Raw genomic sequence first — 21,210 nt, forward strand, 5'->3', positions numbered from 1 at the left:
AATGCTTTGCCTGCAACGGTACTGGATTCGCCAAGTTTACATGCATTCAAGTCGTCATTGGACAGGCATATGGACGTATGTGGAATAGTGTCGGTGGGATGGGCTTCAGATTGGTATGACAGGTCAGCACAACATCGAGGGCCGAAGGGCCTGTACTGCGCCGTAATGTTCTATGTTCTATGTGTATACTTCGTATTAATATTATTTTCTTACATTATCCCCTCTGGAGGACAAATAATATTATCAGGCAGCGTCAGTGACTGACTTGCTCCACGGTCTCTCAATAGCTTTATTGGTTTACCACCTTCATTGGAATCAAATGGAAATACATTGCCCTTCCCTTTGGTTGTCTGATTCCCTTTATCAATAATCAAACAAGAATTTGCTCGACAGTCCTGAACCATCTCTCCCGTCCTGGTCGGTTCTGAGGGAACACACTCCATCTGTCCCAGTTTCCCAATGCCCCCTTTTTCTGAAGATTCCTTTTGCATTCCTATTCCTGCAATTAGTCTCCCCTTTCAATTCCAGCAATTGGCTTTGGTATGTCTAATATGGAAATACATTCATTTCTTTATATCACTCTTGGGTCTAGTTTTTCTCTTTGATTATTTTGATGTCCTTCAGTTTTCCTCCCTAAAATTAATATCTTTTCCATCCCCAGATTTTTATTCTTTAAGTTTCCTTGTAGATTCCCACATGACCATTTCCCCACAAATAACAGTGTGTGTGTCTTATCTGCTAGAACTGGGCTTTCACTAGTCTTTGATACTGGGCACTCATCTAATTATGTCTTCAGCTTTACGGGGATTTCCAAACAATTCCGCAAACATGATTTCCTTCACATTTTCAATATTTTTCTCTAATTTCAGCGATTGAAAACGCTGAGCCCATAACAATTCCTTTTCCCTTGCCAATCCTACAAATCTCTGATAAGCTTTACGGATAAGCCGACAGTGTCCTGGTCTGCAGATTGCTTTTCTGACAAACTGGTACACCTGCTAAGGGCTGTATCTAATAGGATGCACGGTGACTTTAAGATCCAAATGGCTTTTCACCATTCATTTTCGCTGCTAACTTTTCATATGAGCCAAAATACCTTCCAGCTCCATCTTTCGTAACTTTTGGCGTTAAATTTATATTTCTATTTTAAATCACTGGAATTGTATTCATCGTTGAAGCCACAACCCCTCCTTTCTTTGTCTACTTTTCTTTTCCCTTCTTACTCCAGTTAAGTCATGTTGTCTCATTGCTCCATTGCATTGAAATTTAAGGTGTTAAAATTCTATTTGCCTTCCTTTCTCTTTCTTGTTGTGTTCCATTTACTTTCATTATAATAACAACACAAATTCAATTCGGATGGGCCTGTGAGAAATTGTTCCAGCTATTCACCTGTTTTGAATCTATTTCTACATTTGCTGCTTTCTATGTACCTTATGCCTTTCTGCTCAGTCATCCTTATCTTGAACCTTTTATCTCCACACCTACCTTGGGTTTAATACCACCCAACCATCTCCAGCCTTAATCATTCCAATTGTTTAGTGGTTGGCTGACGTCACAGCTGCTAAATGCAGTAATCTTGAACTTGTCCAAATCTCTGCTGCCCACATCCTAACTTGGACCAAGTTTCACCCACTCCATCACCTCCCGTGCGTCTGACCTTCATTGGCTTCCAGGCTGGTGATGCCGCGATTTGAAACATATAAAATCCTGCGGGAACTTGACAGAGTGAATGTGGAAGGACTATTTCCTCTTGTGGGAGAAACCACAACTAAGGGTTGCTGTTTAAAAAGAAGAGGTCACTCATTTAAAACATTTCTTTTATCTCTCAGAGGGTCACACTTCTCTTCCTGAAAAGGTGGAGGAAGAGGATTCTGTGAATCAAGATAGTGCTGTAAGTGGCGACTTGTAAACATTTCGCTGTACTCATTTCAATAAAGCTAATTCAAATTCAAATTCTAATTCTGTGAATAGTTTGATGGCAAAGATTTAAGATTGATGCTTGTAAGCAAGGAGGTGAAAGGTTAACATGGTGGGACTGTGATTTTGAGTTTATAATGACATCATCCATGATCTGATAGAATGTTGGAGTAGGCTTGAGGCCTTACTCTTGCCCTTGGTTTGCATGCTCATGTTCACTTGCCTCGATTTTAAAAATCTCACCCTTGCCTTTCAATACTTTCAAGACCATGTCCCTGTTTGTCTTTGTACTGTAACCTCCTCCAGCTCTGTTGCTGCCCTGATCTCTATGTTCTGCCGCTTTACTGTATATCACACTCTCTTTGCCCAGTACTGGGGTCATGGCCTTCAACTGCCCAGGCCTCTAGGCTTCTATGTTTTGCCCTGACCTCATCCATTGCCCCCTATCCCTTTAGGGCACCCCTGCAAATCCAGCTTTTTGCTGCAGAAAGTTGCCTCTGAGGGAATGAAGTCGAGCTATTGAGCAGGAGGTTCTGGTCTGAAACCAATTGTAGTCACGAGGATCCACTGTGACTGTGATTGGCAAGTGGTGCACTGAGAGACTCCACTTCTAAAGTGGCCCACTTTCCCAGAATAAAATACAAGCTACGGCAGCGAGTGTAGCTGACCTACTTTCATTCCACGTCTGTTCGATTCTTTTGAACAAGTAAAACAAAGATGTGCATTTCTATAGCAGCCTCCACAACTGTAGAATCATCCCAAGCCCCTGACAGACAAGGGGGCATCTTTGAAGAGCAGATATTGTTGTAATAAGGAAGTGTAACATCCCAATGCGTTCACAGCCAGCACTATGGTAATGAGCAGCACACTGTTCTTTAATTGATTGAGGAGTGAGCATTGGGCAGCGTGCTGCAGGGCAGAGTTTTTCTGATCTTTTTCAAACACTAAACACAATTAAAAATATATCTATTTATCTTTCATCAAAGGCAGCTGCTGAAGTGAAAAAGTAATCTGTACCAGAGAGCACAGTTCCATGAGGGACTCTGATCACTGTGTCCATATTCTCTCCAGCACAATTCCTGCTCCATTCACATTAGCCCTTGGTCATCCACATCCTGATTTTCCCAATTCACATTCACTTCTTCCCAGTAACCTCCAACCCTCTCTGTCTATAACCTCTCCTAGCCCCGACAACTGTCTCTGTCTGTGACTTCCTCCAGCCCTTACAAACCTCCCTCTCTCTGCAACCTCCTCTTTCCCCGACAACCCTCCGCCTCTCTGGAACCTCCTCCTGTCCCTACAACCGTCTCTCTCTTTGTAACCTCCCCAGCCTATTGGATGTGAAATCTATTTTTAATGGAAAATTGAAAACAATGAATTTTGAAGATGTTATATTTTGCTGGAGATGTTTTTGAAAGGGATTTCAGCTGGATAAATTCTCTCTTTTACAATGCCCTGAACTCGAAATGAGAACATTTTCCAATAGAGTGTGTGAATAATTGGAGGGAGTCTGCAGGATTGCATCAATTAATTTGAATGTGGTTTCCACAGCTAATGCAGCACCAAACTCAATGTATTTGCACATATGTGTACAAGTGGTCAGACTCACTGCAGTGAAATTAAACAGATGGTCTCATTTGCCTTGGCATGGCAAGATCCCAGAGGTCATAAAGTACTCTGAAGCCAAGGACAGTGTAGTCACTGCTGAAAAACAGGAAACCGAGTAGTCAAAAGTTCATAGCAACATCCTACAAAGAGTAATGTAATAATGAACAACTAATCTGTTTTAGAGAGGTGCATTGAGGGGTACACATTGTTCACAACAGCAGTCACCAAAGGCACATGTCATCTGTAATGATGAGAACAGGGAAGGACATCACTGAAACTTTCACTCTGAAGACGTACTGCCGTAGCACTCCCTCAGTACTGACCCTCTGACAGTGTGACACTCCCTCAGTACTGACCTTCTTACAGTGCGGCACTCCCTCAGTACTGACCCTCTGACAGTGCGGAACACCCTCAGTATTGACCCTCAGAGAGTGTGACACTCCCTCAGTACTGATCCTCTGAGAGTGCGGCACTCCCTCAGTACTGACCCTCCGACATTGCAGCACTCACTCAGTACTGACCCTCTGACAATGCGGCACTCCCTTAGTACTTACCCTCTGACAGAGCAGCAGTCCCTCAGTACTGACCATGTGACAGTGTGGCACTCCCTCAGTACTGATTCTCTGACAGTGTGGCTCTCCCTCAGTACTGACCTTCTTACAGTGCGGTACTCCTTCAGTACAGACCCTCTAACAGTGCGGCACTCCCTCGGTACTGACCCTCTGACAGTGCGGCACTACTTCAGTACTGACCCTCTGACAGTGCGGCACTCCCTCAGTACTGACCCTCTAACAGTGCGGCACTCCCTCAGTACTGACACTCTGACAGTGCGGCACTCCCTCAGTACTGGCGTTCAGACAGTGTGGCACTCCCTCAGTGCTGATCCTCTGACAGTGCCGCACTCCCTCAGTACTGACCCTCTGACAGTGCAGCACTCCCTCAGTACTGACTCTCTGACACTGCTGCATTCCCTCTGCACTGACCTTCCAACAAAGCAGCATTCCCTCAGTGCTGATCCTCTGACAGTGCATCAATCCATTCATACTGACCCTCCGACAATGCGGCACTTGCTCAGTCCTGACCCTCCGAGAGTGCAGCACTCCCTAATTACTGACCCTCCGACTGTGCAGCACTCCCTCAGCACTGACCATACAACAGTGCAGCACTTCCTCAGTACAGACCCTCCGACAGTGCGGCACTCCCTCAGTACAGACTCTCTGACAGGGCGGCATTACCTCAGTACTAACTCTCCAACAGTACAGCAATCCCTCAGTACTGGTCCTCCGGCAGTGTTTGCACTCCCTCAGTACTGACCCTCAGACAGGACAACACTCCCTCATACTACCCTCTGAAAGTGCTGCACTCCCTCAGTACTGACCCTCCGAGAGCGCAGCATTCCCTCAGTACTGACTCTCTGACAGTGCGGCACTCCCTCAGTACTGACTCTCTGACAGTGCAGCACTCCCTCATACTGACCTTTTAATAGTGCGCCACTGTCACAGTACTGACCCTCCGATAGTACAGCATTCCCTCAGTACTGACCCTCTGACAGTGCTGCACTCCCACAGTACTGACCCTCTGACAGTGCGGCACTCCCTCAGTACTGACTCTCTGACAGTGCAGCACTCCCTCAGTACTGACCCTCCAACAGTGCGGCACTCCCTCAGTACCGAACCTCTGACTGTGCGGCACTCCCTCAGTCCTGACCTTCCGACAGTGCAGCACTCCCTAATTACTGACCCTCCGACAGGGCGGTACTCCCTCAGTACTGACCTTACAATAGTGCGGCACTTACTCAGTACTGACCCTCTGACAGTGCGGCACTCCCTCAGTAATGATCCTCCAATATTGCGGCACTCCCTCAGTACTGACCCACCGACAGTGCAGCATTCCCTCAGTAGTGACCCTCTGACAGTGCAGTACTCCCTCAGTAATGACCCTCTGACAGTGTAGCACTCTCTTGGTACTGACCCTCCGACAGGACGGCACTCCCGCAGTACTGACCCTCCGACAGAGCGGTACTCCCTCAGTACTGACCCTCCGACAGGGCGGCACTCCCGCAGTACTGACCCTCTGACAGTGCTGCACTCCCACAGGACTGACCCTCTGACAGTGCGGCACTCCCTCAGTACTGACTCTCTGACAGTGCAGCACTCCCTCATACTGACCTTTTAATAGTGCGCCACTGTCAGAGTACTGACCCTCCGATAGTACAGCATTCCCTCAGTACTGACCCTCTGACAGTGCTGCACTCCCACAGTACTGACCCTCTGACAGTGCTGCACTCCCACAGGACTGACCCTCTGACAGTGCGGCTCTCCCTCAGTACTGACTCTCTGACAGTGCAGCACTCCCTCAGTACTGACCCTCCAACAGTGTGGCATTCCCTCAGTACTGACCCTCTGACAGTGCGGCTCTCCCTCAGTTCTGACCCACCGACAGTGCAGCACTCTCTCAGTTCTGACCCTCTGACACTGCCGCATTCCCTCTGCACTGACCTTCCGACAAAGCAGCATTCCCTCAGTGCTGATCCTCTGACAGTGCATCAATCCATTCGTACTGACCCTCCGACTATGCGGCACTTGCTCAGTCCTGACCCTCCGAGAGTGCAGCACTCCCTAATTACTGACCCTCCGACTGTGCAGCACTCCCTCAGTACTGACCCTCCGACAGTGCGGCACTCCCTCAGTACTATCCCTCCGACAGGGTGGTACTCCCTCAGTACTGACCTTCCAACAGTGCGGCACTCCCTCAGTACCGAACCTCTGACTGTGCGGCACTCCCTCAGTCCTGACCTTCCGACAGTGCAGCACTCCCTAATTACTGACCCTCCGACAGGGCGGTACTCCCTCAGTACTGACCTTACAATAGTGCGGCACTTACTCAGTACTGACCCTCTGACAGTGCGGCACTCCCTCAGTAATGATCCTCCAATATTGCGGCACTCCCTCAGTACTGACCCACCGACAGTGCAGCATTCCCTCAGTAGTGACCCTCTGACAGTGCAGTACTCCATCAGTAATGACCCTCTGACAGTGTAGCACTCTCTTGGTACTGACCCTCCGACAGGACGGCACTCCCGCAGTACTGACCCTCCGACAGAGCGGTACTCCCTCAGTACTGACCCTCCGACAGGGCGGCACTCCCGCAGTACTGACCCTCTGACAGTGCTGCACTCCCACAGTACTGACCCTCTGACAGTGCGGCACTCCCTCAGTACTGACTCTCTGACAGTGCAGCACTCCCTCATACTGACCTTTTAATAGTGCGCCACTGTCACAGTACTGACCCTCCGATAGTACAGCATTCCCTCAGTACTGACCCTCTGACAGTGCTGCACTCCCACAGTACTGACCCTCTGACAGTGCGGCACTCCCCCAGTACTGACTCTCTGACAGTGCAGCACTCCCTCAGTACTGACCCTCCGACAGTGTGGCATTCCCTCAGTACTGACCCTCCGACAGTGTGGCATTCCCTCAGTACTGACCCTCTGACAGTGCGGCTCTCCCTCAGTTCTGACACACCGACAGTGCAGCACTCTCTCAGTTCTGACCCACCGATAGTGCGGGACTCCCTCAGTATTGACCCTCTGACAGTGCAGCACTCCCTCAGTACTGACTCTCTGACACTGCCGCATTCCCTCTGCACTGACCTTCCGACAAAGCAGCATTCCCTCAGTGCTGATCCTCTGACAGTGCATCAATCCATTCGTACTGACCCTCCGACAATGCGGCACTTGCTCAGTACTGACCCTCCGAGAGTGCAGCACTCCCTAATTACTGACCCTCCGACTGTGCAGCACTCCCTCAGTACTGACCTTCCAACAGTGCGGCACTCCCTCAGTACCGAACCTCTGACTGTGCGGCACTCCCTCAGTCCTGACCTTCCGACAGTGCAGCACTCCCTAATTACTGACCCTCCGACAGGGCGGTACTCCCTCAGTACTGACCTTACAATAGTGCGGCACTTACTCAGTACTGACCCTCTGACAGTGCGGCACTCCCTCAGTAATGATCCTCCAATATTGCGGCACTCCCTCAGTACTGACCAACCGACAGTGCAGCATTCCCTCAGTAGTGACCCTCTGACAGTGCAGTACTCCATCAGTAATGACCCTCTGACAGTGTAGCACTCTCTTGGTACTGACCCTCCGACAGGACGGCACTCCCGCAGTACTGACCCTCCGACAGAGCGGTACTCCCTCAGTACTGACCCTCCGACAGGGCGGCACTCCCGCAGTACTGACCCTCTGACAGTGCTGCACTCCCTCAGTACTGACCCTCTGACAGTGCGGCACTCCCTCAGTACTGACTCTCTGACAGTGCAGCACTCCCTCATACTGACCTTTTAATAGTGCGCCACTGTCACAGTACTGACCCTCCGATAGTACAGCATTCCCTCAGTACTGACCCTCTGACAGTGCTGCACTCCCACAGTACTGACCCTCTGACAGTGCGGCACTCCCCCAGTACTGACTCTCTGACAGTGCAGCACTCCCTCAGTACTGACCCTCCGACAGTGTGGCATTCCCTCAGTACTGACCCTCCGACAGTGTGGCATTCCCTCAGTACTGACCCTCTGACAGTGCGGCTCTCCCTCAGTTCTGACACACCGACAGTGCAGCACTCTCTCAGTTCTGACCCACCGATAGTGCGGGACTCCCTCAGTATTGACCCTCTGACAGTGCAGCTCTCCCTCAGTGCTGACCCTCTGACAGTGCAGCACTCCCTCAGTACTGACTCTCTGACACTGCCGCATTCCCTCTGCACTGACCTTCCGACAAAGCAGCATTCCCTCAGTGCTGATCCTCTGACAGTGCATCAATCCATTCGTACTGACCCTCCGACAATGCGGCACTTGCTCAGTACTGACCCTCCGAGAGTGCAGCACTCCCTAATTACTGACCCTCCGACTGTGCAGCACTCCCTCAGTACTGACCTTCCAACAGTGCGGCACTCCCTCAGTACCGAACCTCTGACTGTGCGGCACTCCCTCAGTCCTGACCTTCCGACAGTGCAGCACTCCCTAATTACTGACCCTCCGACAGGGCGGTACTCCCTCAGTACTGACCTTACAATAGTGCGGCACTTACTCAGTACTGACCCTCTGACAGTGCGGCACTCCCTCAGTAATGATCCTCCAATATTGCGGCACTCCCTCAGTACTGACCCACCGACAGTGCAGCATTCCCTCAGTAGTGACCCTCTGACAGTGCAGTACTCCATCAGTAATGACCCTCTGACAGTGTAGCACTCTCTTGGTACTGACCCTCCGACAGGACGGCACTCCCGCAGTACTGACCCTCCGACAGAGCGGTACTCCCTCAGTACTGACCCTCCGACAGGGCGGCACTCCCGCAGTACTGACCCTCTGACAGTGCTGCACTCCCACAGTACTGACCCTCTGACAGTGCGGCACTCCCTCAGTACTGACTCTCTGACAGTGCAGCACTCCCTCATACTGACCTTTTAATAGTGCGCCACTGTCACAGTACTGACCCTCCGATAGTACAGCATTCCCTCAGTACTGACCCTCTGACAGTGCTGCACTCCCACAGTACTGACCCTCTGACAGTGCGGCACTCCCCCAGGACTGACTCTCTGACAGTGCAGCACTCCCTCAGTACTGACCCTCCGACAGTGTGGCATTCCCTCAGTACTGACCCTCCGACAGTGTGGCATTCCCTCAGTACTGACCCTCTGACAGTGCGGCTCTCCCTCAGTTCTGACACACCGACAGTGCAGCACTCTCTCAGTTCTGACCCACCGATAGTGCGGGACTCCCTCAGTATTGACCCTCTGACAGTGCAGCTCTCCCTCAGTGCTGACCCTCAGACAGTGCAGCACTCCCTCAGTACTGACTCTCTGACACTGCCGCATTCCCTCTGCACTGACCTTCCGACAAAGCAGCATTCCCTCAGTGCTGATCCTCTGACAGTGCATCAATCCATTCGTACTGACCCTCCGACAATGCGGCACTTGCTCAGTACTGACCCTCCGAGAGTGCAGCACTCCCTAATTACTGACCCTCCGACTGTGCAGCACTCCCTCAGTACTGACCTTCCAACAGTGCGGCACTCCCTCAGTACCGAACCTCTGACTGTGCGGCACTCCCTCAGTCCTGACCTTCCGACAGTGCAGCACTCCCTAATTACTGACCCTCCGACAGGGCGGTACTCCCTCAGTACTGACCTTACAATAGTGCGACACTTACTCAGTACTGACCCTCTGACAGTGCGGCACTCCCTCAGTAATGATCCTCCAATATTGCGGCACTCCCTCAGTACTGACCCACCGACAGTGCGGCACTCCCTTAGTAGTGACCCTCTGACAGTGCGGCACTCCCTCAGTAATGACCCTCTGACAGTGTAGCACTCTCTTGGTACTGACCCTCCGACAGGACGGCACTCCCGCAGTACTGACCCTCCGACAGAGCGGTACTCCCTCAGTACTGACCCTCCGACAGGGCGGCACTCCCGCAGTACTGACCCTCTGACAGTGCTGCACTCCCACAGTACTGACCCTCTGACAGTGCGGCACTCCCTCAGTACTGACCCTCTGACAGTGCAGCACTCCCACAGTACTGACCCTCTGACAGTGTAGCACTCCCTCAGTACTGACCCTCTGACAGTGTTGCATTCCCTCAGTACTGACCCTCTGACAGTGTACCACTGCCTCTGTACTGACCCTCTGACAGTGCGGCTCTTGCTCAGTACTGACCCGCTGACAGTGCCGCACTCCCTCAGTACTGACCCTCTGACAGTGCAGCACTCCCTCAGTACTGACCCTCTGACAGTGTTGCATTCCCTCACTACTGACCCTCTGTCAGTGCAGCTCTCCCTCATACTGACCCTCTGACAGTGCACCACTGCCTCAGTACTGACCCTCTGACAGTGCGTCACTCCCTCATACTGACCTTTTAATAGTGCGCCACTGTCACAGTACTGACCCTCCGATAGTACAGCATTCCCTCAGTACTGACCCTCTGACAGTGCTGCACTCCCACAGTACTGACCCTCTGACAGTGCAGCACTCCCTCAGTACTGACTCTCTGACAGTGCAGCACTCCCTCAGTACTGACCCTCCAACAGTGTGGCATTCCCTCAGTACTGACCCTCTGACAGTGCGGCTCTCCCTCAGTTCTGACCCACCGACAGTGCAGCACTCTCTCAGTTCTGACCCACCGATAGTGCGGGACTCCCTCAGTATTGACCCTCTGGCAGTGCAGCTCTCCCTCAGTGCTGACCCTCTGACAGTGCAGCACTCCCTCAGTACTGACCCTCTGACACTGCCGCATTCCCTCTGCACTGACCTTCCGTCAAAGCAGCATTCCCTCAGTGCTGATCCTCTGACAGTGCATCAATCCATTCGTACTGACCCTCCGACAATGCGGCACTTGCTCAGTCCTGACCCTCCGAGAGTGCAGCACTCCCTAATTACTGACCCTCCAACAGTGTGGCATTCCCTCAGTACTGACCCTCTGACAGTGCGGCTCTCCCTCAGTTCTGACCCACCGACAGTGCAGTACTCTCTCAGTTCTGACCCACCGATAGTGCGGGACTCCCTCAGTATTGACCCTCTGACAGTGCAGCTCTCCCTCAGTGCTGACCCTCTGACAGTGCAGCACTCCCTCAGTACTGACCCTCTGACACTGCCGCATTCCCTCTGCACTGACCTTCCGACAAAGCAGCATTCCCTCAGTGCTGATCCTCTGACAGTGCATCAATCCATTCGTACTGACCCTCCGACAATGCGGCACTAGCTCAGTCCTGACCCTCCGAGAGTGCAGCACTCCCTAATTACTGACCCTCCGACTGTGCAGCACTCCATCAGTACTGACCCTCCGACAGTGCGGCACTCCCTCAGTACTGACCCTCCGACAGTGCGGCACTCCCTCAGTACTATCCCTCCGACAGGGTGGTACTCCCTCAGTACTGACCTTCCAACAGTGCGGCACTCCCTCAGTACCGAACCTCTGACTGTGCGGCACTCCCTCAGTCCTGACCTTCCGACAGTGCAGCACTCCCTAATTACTGACCCTCCGACAGGGCGGTACTCCCTCAGTACTGACCTTACAATAGTGCGGCACTTACTCAGTACTGACCCTCTGACAGTGCGGCACTCCCTCAGTAATGATCCTCCAATATTGTGGCACTCCCTCAGTACTGAACCACCAACAGTGCAGCATTCCCTCAGTAGTGACCCTCTGACAGTGCAGTACTCCCTCAGTAATGACCCTCTGACAGTGTAGCACTCTCTTGGTACTGACCCTCCGACAGGACGGCACTCCCGCAGTACTGACCCTCCGACAGAACGGTACTCCCTCAGTACTGACCCTCCGACAGGGCGGCACTCCCGCAGTACTGACCCTCTGACAGTGTTGCACTCCCTCAGTACTGACTCTCTGACAGTGCAGCACTCCCTCATACTGACCTTTTAATAGTGCGCCACTGTCACAGTACTGACCCTCCGATAGTACAGCACTCCCTCAGTACTGACCCTCCGACAGTGTGGCATTCCCTCAGTACTGACCCTCCGACAGTGCGGCTCTCCCTCAGTCCTGACCCTCTGACAGTGCGGCTCTCCCTCAGTTCTGACACACCGACAGTGCAGCACTCTCTCAGTTCTGACCCACCGATAGTGCGGGACTCCCTCAGTATTGACCCTCTGACAGTGCAGCACTCCCTCAGTACTGACTCTCTGACACTGCTGCATTCCCTCTGCACTGACCTTCCAACAAAGCAGCATTCCCTCAGTGCTGATCCTCTGACAGTGCATCAATCCATTCGTCCTGACCCTCCGACAATGCGGCACTTGCTCAGTCCTGACCCTCCGAGAGTGCAGCACTCCCTAATTACTGACCCTCCGACTGTGCAGCACTCCCTCAGCACTGACCATCCAACAGTGCAGCACTTCCTCAGTACAGACCCTCCGACAGTGCGGCACTCCCTCAGTACAGACTCTCTGACAGGGCGGCATTACCTCAGTACTAACTCTCCAACAGTACAGCAATCCCTCAGTACTGGTCCTCCGGCAGTGTTTGCACTCCCTCAGTACTGACCCTCAGACAGGACAACACTCCCTCATACTACCCTCTGACAGTGCGGCACTCCCTCAGTACTGACTCTCTGACAGTGCAGCACTCCCTCATACTGACCTTTTAATAGTGCGCCACTGTCACAGTACTGACCCTCCGATAGTACAGCATTCCCTCAGTACTGACCCTCTGACAGTGCTGCACTCCCACAGTACTGACCCTCTGACAGTGCGGCACTCCCTCAGTACTGACTCTCTGACAGTGCAGCACTCCCTCAGTACTGACCCTCCAACAGTGTGGCATTCCCTCAGTACTGACCCTCTGACAGTGCGGCTCTCCCTCAGTTCTGACCCACCGACAGTGCAGCACTCTCTCAGTTCTGACCCACCGATAGTGCGGGACTCCCACAGTATTGACCCTCTGACAGTGCAGCTCTCCCTCAGTGCTGACCCTCTGACAGTGCAGCACTCCCTCAGTACTGACCCTCTGACACTGCCGCATTCCCTCTGCACTGACCATCCGACAAAGCAGCATTCCCTCAGTGCTGATCCTCTGACAGTGCATCAATCCATTCGTACTGACCCTCCGACAATGCAGCACTTGCTCAGTCCTGACCTTCCGAGAGTGCAGCACTTCCTAATTACTGACCCACGACTGTGCAGCACTCCCTCAGTACTGACCCTCCGACTGTGCAGCACTCCCTCAGTACTATCCCTCCGACAGTGCGGCACTCCCTCAGTACTGACCCTCCGACTGTGCAGCACTCCCTCAGTACTGACCCTCCGACAGTGCGGCACTCCCTCAGTACTATCCCTCCGACAGGGTGGTACTCCCTCAGTACTGACCTTCCAACAGTGCGGCACTCCCTCAGTACCGAACCTCTGACTGTGCGGCACTCCCTCAGTCCTGACCTTCCGACAGTGCAGCACTCCCTAATTACTGACCCTCCGACAGGGCGGTACTCCCTCAGTACTGACCTTACAATAGTGCGGCACTTACTCAGTACTGACCCTCTGACAGTGCGGCACTCCCTCAGTAATGATCCTCCAATTTTGCGGCACTCCCTCAGTACTGACCCACCGACAGTGCAGCATTCCCTCAGTAGTGACCCTCTGACAGTGCAGTACTCCCTCAGTAATGACCCTCTGACAGTGTAGCACTCTCTTGGTACTGACCCTCCGACAGGACGGCACTCCCGCAGTACTGACCCTCCGACAGAGCGGTACTCCCTCAGTACTGACCCTCCGACAGGGCGGCACTCCCGCAGTACTGACCCTCTGACAGTGCTGCACTCCCACAGTACTGACCCTCTGACAGTGCGGCACTCCCTCAGTACTGACTCTCTGACAGTGCAGCACTCCCTCATACTGACCTTTTAATAGTGCGCCACTGTCACAGTACTGACCCTCCGATAGTACAGCATTCCCTCAGTACTGACCCTCTGACAGTGCTGCACTCCCACAGTACTGACCCTCTGACAGTGCTGCACTCCCCCAGTACTGAACCTCCGACAGTGTGGCATTCCCTCAGTACTGACCCTCCGACAATGTGGCATTCCCTCAGTACTGACCCTCTGACAGTGCGGCTCTCCCTCAGTTCTGACACACCGACAGTGCAGCACTCTCTCAGTTCTGACCCACCGATAGTGCGGGACTCCCTCAGTATTGACCCTCTGACAGTGCAGCTCTCCCTCAGTGCTGACCCTCTGACAGTGCAGCACTCCCTCAGTACTGACTCTCTGACACTGCCGCATTCCCTCTGCACTGACCTTCCGACAAAGCAGCATTCCCTCAGTGCTGATCCTCTGACAGTGCATCAATCCATTCGTACTGACCCTCCGACAATGCGGCACTTGCTCAGTACTGACCCTCCGAGAGTGCAGCACTCCCTAATTACTGACCCTCCGACTGTGCAGCACTCTCTCAGTACTGACCTTCCAACAGTGCGGCACTCCCTCAGTACCGAACCTCTGACTGTGCGGCACTCCCTCAGTCCTGACCTTCCGCCAGTGCAGCACTCCCTAATTACTGACCCTCCGACAGGGCGGTACTCCCTCAGTACTGACCGGACAATAGTGCGGCACTTACTCAGTACTGACCCTCTGACAGTGCGGCACTCCCTCAGTAATGATCCTCCAATATTGCGGCACTCCCTCAGTACTGACCCTCCGACAGTGCGGCACTCCCTTAGTAGTGACCCTCTGACAGTGCAGTACTCCCTCAGTAATGACCCTCTGACAGTGTAGCACTCTCTTGGTACTGACCCTCCGACAGGACGGCACTCCCGCAGTACTGACCCTCCGACAGAGCGGTACTCCCTCAGTACTGACCCTCCGACAGGGCGGCACTCCCGCAGTACTGACCCTCTGACAGTGCTGCACTCCCACAGTACTGACCCTCTGACAGTGCGGCACTCCCTCAGTACTGACCCTCTGACAGTGCAGCACTCCCACAGTACTGACCCTCTGACAGTGTAGCACTCCCTCAGTAATGATCCTCCAATATTGCGGCACTCCCTCAGTACTGACCCTCCGACAGTGCGGCACTCCCTTAGTAGTGACCCTCTGACAGTGCAGTACTCCCTCAGTAATGACCCTCTGACAGTGTAGCACTCTCTTGGTACTGACCCTCCGACAGGACGGCACTCCCGCAGTACTGACCCTCCGACAGAGCGGTACTCCCTCAGTACTGACCCTCCGACAGGGCGGCACTCCCGCAGTACTGACCCTCTGACAGTGTTGCATTCCCTCAGTACTGACCCTCTGACAGTGCACCACTGCCTCTGTACTGACCCTCTGACAGTGCGGCTCTTGCTCAGTACTGACCCTCTGACAGTGGCGCACTCCCTCAGTACTGACCCTCTAACAGTGCAGCACTCCCTCAGTACTGACCCTCTGACAGTGTTGCATTCCCTCACTACTGACCCTCTGTCAGTGCAGCTCTCCCTCATACTGACCCTCTGACAGTGCACCACTGCCTCAGTATTGACCCTCTGACAGTGCGTCACTTGCTCAGTACTGACCCTCTGACAGTGCAGCACTCCCTCATACTGACCTTTTAATAGTGCGCCACTGTCACAGTACTGACCCTCCGATAGTACAGCATTCCCTCAGTACTGACCCTCTGACAGTGCTGCACTCCCACAGTACTGACCCTCTGACAGTGCTGCACTCCCTCAGTACTGACTCTCTGACAGTGCAGCACTCCCTCAGTACTGACCCTCCAACAGTGTGGCATTCCCTCAGTACTGACCCTCTGACAGTGCGGCTCTCCCTCAGTTCTGACCCACCGACAGTGCAGCACTCTCTCTGTTCTGACCCACCGATAGTGCGGGACTCCCTCAGTATTGACCCTCTGGCAGTGCAGCTCTCCCTCAGTGCTGACCCTCTGACAGTGCAGCACTCCCTCAGTACTGACCCTCTGACACTGCCGCATTCCCTCTGCACTGACCTTCCGACAAAGCAGCATTCCCTCAGTGCTGATCCTCTGACAGTGCATCAATCCATTCGTACTGACCCTCCGACAATGCGGCACTTGCTCAGTCCTGACCCTCCGAGAGTGCAGCACTCCCTAATTACTGACCCTCCAACAGTGTGGCATTCCCTCAGTACTGACCCTCTGACAGTGCGGCTCTCCCTCAGTTCTGACCCACCGACAGTGCAGCACTCTCTCAGTTCTGACCCACCGATAGTGCGGGACTCCCTCAGTATTGACCCTCTGACAGTGCAGCTCTCCCTCAGTGCTGACCCTCTGACAGTGCAGCACTCCCTCAGTACTGACTCTCTGACACTGCCGCATTCCCTCTGCACTGACCTTCCGACAAAGCAGCATTCCCTCAGTGCTGATCCTCTGACAGTGCATCAATCCATTCGTACTGACCCTCCGACAATGCGGCACTAGCTCAGTCCTGACCCTCCGAGAGTGCAGCACTCCCTAATTACTGACCCTCCGACTGTGCAGCACTCCCTCAGTACTGACCCTCCGACAGTGCGGCACTCCCTCAGTACTATCCCTCCGACAGGGTGTTACTCCCTCAGTACTGACCTTCCAACAGTGCGGCACTCCCTCAGTAGTGACCCTCTGACAGTGCAGTACTCCTTCAGTAATGATCCTCTGACAGTGTAGCACTCTCTTGGTACTGACCCTCCGACAGGACGGCACTCCCGCAGTACTGACCCTCCGACAGAGCGGTACTCCCTCAGTACTGACCCTCCGACAGGGCGGCACTCCCGCAGTACTGACCCTCTGACAGTGCTGCACTCCCTCAGTACTGACTCTCTGACAGTGCAGCACTCCCTCATACTGACCTTTTAATAGTGCGCCACTGTCACAGTACTGACCCTCCGATAGTACAGCATTCCCTCAGTACTGACCCTCTGACAGTGCTGCACTCCCACAGTACTGACCCTCTGACAGTGCGGCACTCCCCCAGTACTGACTCTCTGACAGTGTAGCACTCCCTCAGTACTGACCCTCCGACAGTGTGGCATTCCCTCAGTACTGACCCTCCGACAGTGTGGCATTCCCTCAGTACTGACCCTCCGACAGTGCGGCTCTCCCTCAGTACTGACCCTCTGACAGTGCGGCTCTCCCTCAGTTCTGACACACCGACAGTGCAGCACTCTCTCAGTTCTGACCCACCGATAGTGCGGGACTCCCTCAGTATTGACCCTCTGACAGTGCAGCACTCCCTCAGTACTGACTCTCTGACACTGCTGCATTCCCTCAGTACTGACCTTCCAACAAAGCAGCATTCCCTCAGTGCTGATCCTCTGACAGTGCATCAATCCATTCATACTGACCCTCCGACAATGCGGCACTTGCTCAGTCCTGACCCTCCGAGAGTGCAGCACTCCCTAATTACTGACCCTCCGACTGTGCAGCACTCCCTCAGCACTGACCATCCAACAGTGCAGCACTTCCTCAGTACAGACCCTCCGACAGTGCGGCACTCCCTCAGTACAGACTCTCTGACAGGGCGGCATTACCTCAGTACTAACTCTCCAACAGTACAGCAATCCCTCAGTACTGGTCCTCCGGCAGTGTTTGCACTCCCTCAGTACTGACCCTCTGACAGGACAACACTCCCTCATACTACCCTCTGAAAGTGCTGCACTCCCTCAGTACTGACCCTCCGAGAGCGCAGCATTCCCTCAGTACTGACTCTCTGACAGTGCGGCACTCCCTCAGTACTGACTCTCTGACAGTGCAGCACTCCCTCATACTGACCTTTTAATAGTGCGCCACTGTCACAGTACTGACCCTCCGATCGTACAGCATTCCCTCAGTACTGACCCTCTGACAGTGCTGCACTCCCACAGTACTGACCCTCTGACAGTGCGGCACTCCCTCAGTACTGACTCTCTGACAGTGCAGCACTCCCTCAGTACTGACCCTCCAACAGTGTGGCATTCCCTCAGTACTGACCCTCTGACAGTGCGGCACTCCCTCAGTACTGACTCTCTGACAGTGCAGCACTCCCTCAGTACTGACCCTCCAACAGTGTGGCATTCCCTCAGTACTGACCCTCTGACAGTGCGGCTCTCCCTCAGTTCTGACCCACCGACAGTGCAGCACTCTCTCAGTTCTGGCCCACCGATAGTGCGGGACTCCCTCAGTATTGACCCTCTGACAGTGCAGCTCTCCCTCAGTGCTGACCCTCTGACAGTGCAGCACTCCCTCAGTACTGACCCTCTGACACTGCCGCATTCCCTCTGCACTGACCTTCCGACAAAGCAGCATTCCCTCAGTGCTGATCCTCTGACAGTGCATCAATCCATTCGTACTGACCCTCCGACAATGCGGCACTTGCTCAGTCCTGACCCTCCGAGAGTGCAGCACTCCCTAATTACTGACCCTCCGACTGTGCGGCACTCCCTCAGTACTGACCCTCCGACAGTGCGGCACTCCCTCAGTACTATCCCTCCGACAGGGTGGTACTCCCTCAGTACTGACCTTCCAACAGTGCGGCACTCCCTCAGTACTATCCCTCCGACAGGGTGGTACTCCCTCAGTACTGACCTTCCAACAGTGCGGCACTCCCTCAGTACCGAACCTCTGACTGTGCGGCACTCCCTCAGTCCTGACCTTCCGACAGTGCATCACTCCCTAATTACTGACCCTCCGACAGGGCGGTACTCCCTCAGTACTGACCTTACAATAGTGCGGCACTTACTCAGTACTGACCCTCTGACAGTGCGGCACTCCCTCAGTAATGATCCTCCAATATTGCGGCACTCCCTCAGTACTGACCCACCGGCAGTGCAACATTCCCTCAGTAGTGACCCTCTGACAGTGCAGTACTCCCTCAGTAATGATCCTCTGACAGTGTAGCACTCTCTTGGTACTGACCCTCCGACAGGACGGCACTCCCGTAGTACTGACCCTCCGACAGAGCGGTACTCCCTCAGTACTGACCCTCCGACAGGGCGGCACTCCCGCAGTACTGACCCTCTGACAGTGCTGCACTCCCTCAGTACTGACTCTCTGACAGTGCAGCACTCCCTCATACTGACCTTTTAATAGTGCGCCACTGTCACAGTACTGACCCTCCGATAGTACAGCATTCCCTCAGTACTGACCCTCTGACAGTGCTGCACTCCCACAGTACTGACCCTCTGACAGTGCTGCACTCCCCCAGTACTAACTCTCTGACAGTGCAGCACCCCCTCAGTACTGAACCTCCGACAGTGTGGCATTCCCTCAGTACTGACCCTCCGACAATGTGGCATTCCCTCAGTACTGACCCTCTGACAGTGCGGCTCTCCCTCAGTTCTGACACACCGACAGTGCAGCACTCTCTCAGTTCTGACCCACCGATAGTGCGGGACTCCCTCAGTATTGACCCTCTGACAGTGCAGCTCTCCCTCAGTGCTGACCCTCTGACAGTGCAGCACTCCCTCAGTACTGACTCTCTGACACTGCCGCATTCCCTCTGCACTGACCTTCCGACAAAGCAGCATTCCCTCAGTGCTGATCCTCTGACAGTGCATCAATCCATTCGTACTGACCCTCCGACAATGCGGCACTTGCTCAGTACTGACCCTCCGAGAGTGCAGCACTCCCTAATTACTGACCCTCCGACTGTGCAGCACTCCCTCAGTACTGACCTTCCAACAGTGCGGCACTCCCTAATTACTGACCCTCCGACAGGGCGGTACTCCCTCAGTACTGACCTTACAATAGTGCGGCACTTACTCAGTACTGACCCTCTGACAGTGCGGCACTCCCTCAGTAATGATCCTCCAATATTGCGGCACTCCCTCAGTACTGACCCTCCGACAGTGCGGCACTCCCTTAGTAGTGACCCTCTGACAGTGCAGTACTCCCTCAGTAATGACCCTCTGACAGTGTAGCACTCTCTTGGTACTGACCCTCCGACAGGACGGCACTCCCGCAGTACTGACCCTCCGACAGAGCGGTACTCCCTCAGTACTGACCCTCCGACAGGGCGGCACTCCCGCAGTACTGACCCTCTGACAGTGCTGCACTCCCACAGTACTGACCCTCTGACAGTGCGGCACTCCCTCAGTACTGACCCTCTGACAGTGCAGCACTCCCTCAGTACTGACCCTCTGACAGTGTAGCACTCCCTCAGTAATGATCCTCCAATATTGCGGCACTCCCTCAGTACTGACCCTCTGACAGTGCAGCACTCCCTCAGTACTGACCCTCTGACACTGCCGCATTCCCTCTGCACTGACCTTCCGACAAAGCAGCATTCCCTCAGTGCTGATCCTCTGACAGTGCATCAATCCATTCGTACTGACCCTCCGACAATGCGGCACTTGCTCAGTCCTGACCCTCCGAGAGTGCAGCACTCCCTAATTACTGACCCTCCAACAGTGTGGCATTCCCTCAGTACTGACCCTCTGACAGTGCGGCTCTCCCTCAGTTCTGACCCACCGACAGTGCAGCACTCTCTCAGTTCTGACCCACCGATAGTGCGGGACTCCCTCAGTATTGACCCTCTGACAGTGCAGCTCTCCCTCAGTGCTGACCCTCTGACAGTGCAGCACTCCCTCAGTACTGACTCTCTGACACTGCCGCATTCCCTCTGCACTGACCTTCCGACAAAGCAGCATTCCCTCAGTGCTGATCCTCTGACAGTGCATCAATCCATTCGTACTGACCCTCCGACAATGCGGCACTAGCTCAGTCCTGACCCTCCGAGAGTGCAGCACTCCCTAATTACTGACCCTCCGACTGTGCAGCACTCCCTCAGTACTGACCCTCCGACAGTGCGGCACTCCCTCAGTACTATCCCTCCGACAGGGTGTTACTCCCTCAGTACTGACCTTCCAACAGTGCGGCACTCCCTCAGTAGTGACCCTCTGACAGTGCAGTACTCCTTCAGTAATGATCCTCTGACAGTGTAGCACTCTCTTGGTACTGACCCTCCGACAGGACGGCACTCCCGCAGTACTGACCCTCCGACAGAGCGGTACTCCCTCAGTACTGACCCTCCGACAGGGCGGCACTCCCGCAGTACTGACCCTCTGACAGTGCTGCACTCCCTCAGTACTGACTCTCTGACAGTGCAGCACTCCCTCATACTGACCTTTTAATAGTGCGCCACTGTCACAGTACTGACCCTCCGATAGTACAGCATTCCCTCAGTACTGACCCTCTGACAGTGCTGCACTCCCAC

This window comes from Chiloscyllium plagiosum, unplaced genomic scaffold (assembly GCF_037043375.1).
Source record: "Chiloscyllium plagiosum isolate Xiang-an unplaced genomic scaffold, Cpla_swu_hap1 HiC_scaffold_3, whole genome shotgun sequence".
NCBI classification, from domain to species: domain Eukaryota; kingdom Metazoa; phylum Chordata; class Chondrichthyes; order Orectolobiformes; family Hemiscylliidae; genus Chiloscyllium; species Chiloscyllium plagiosum.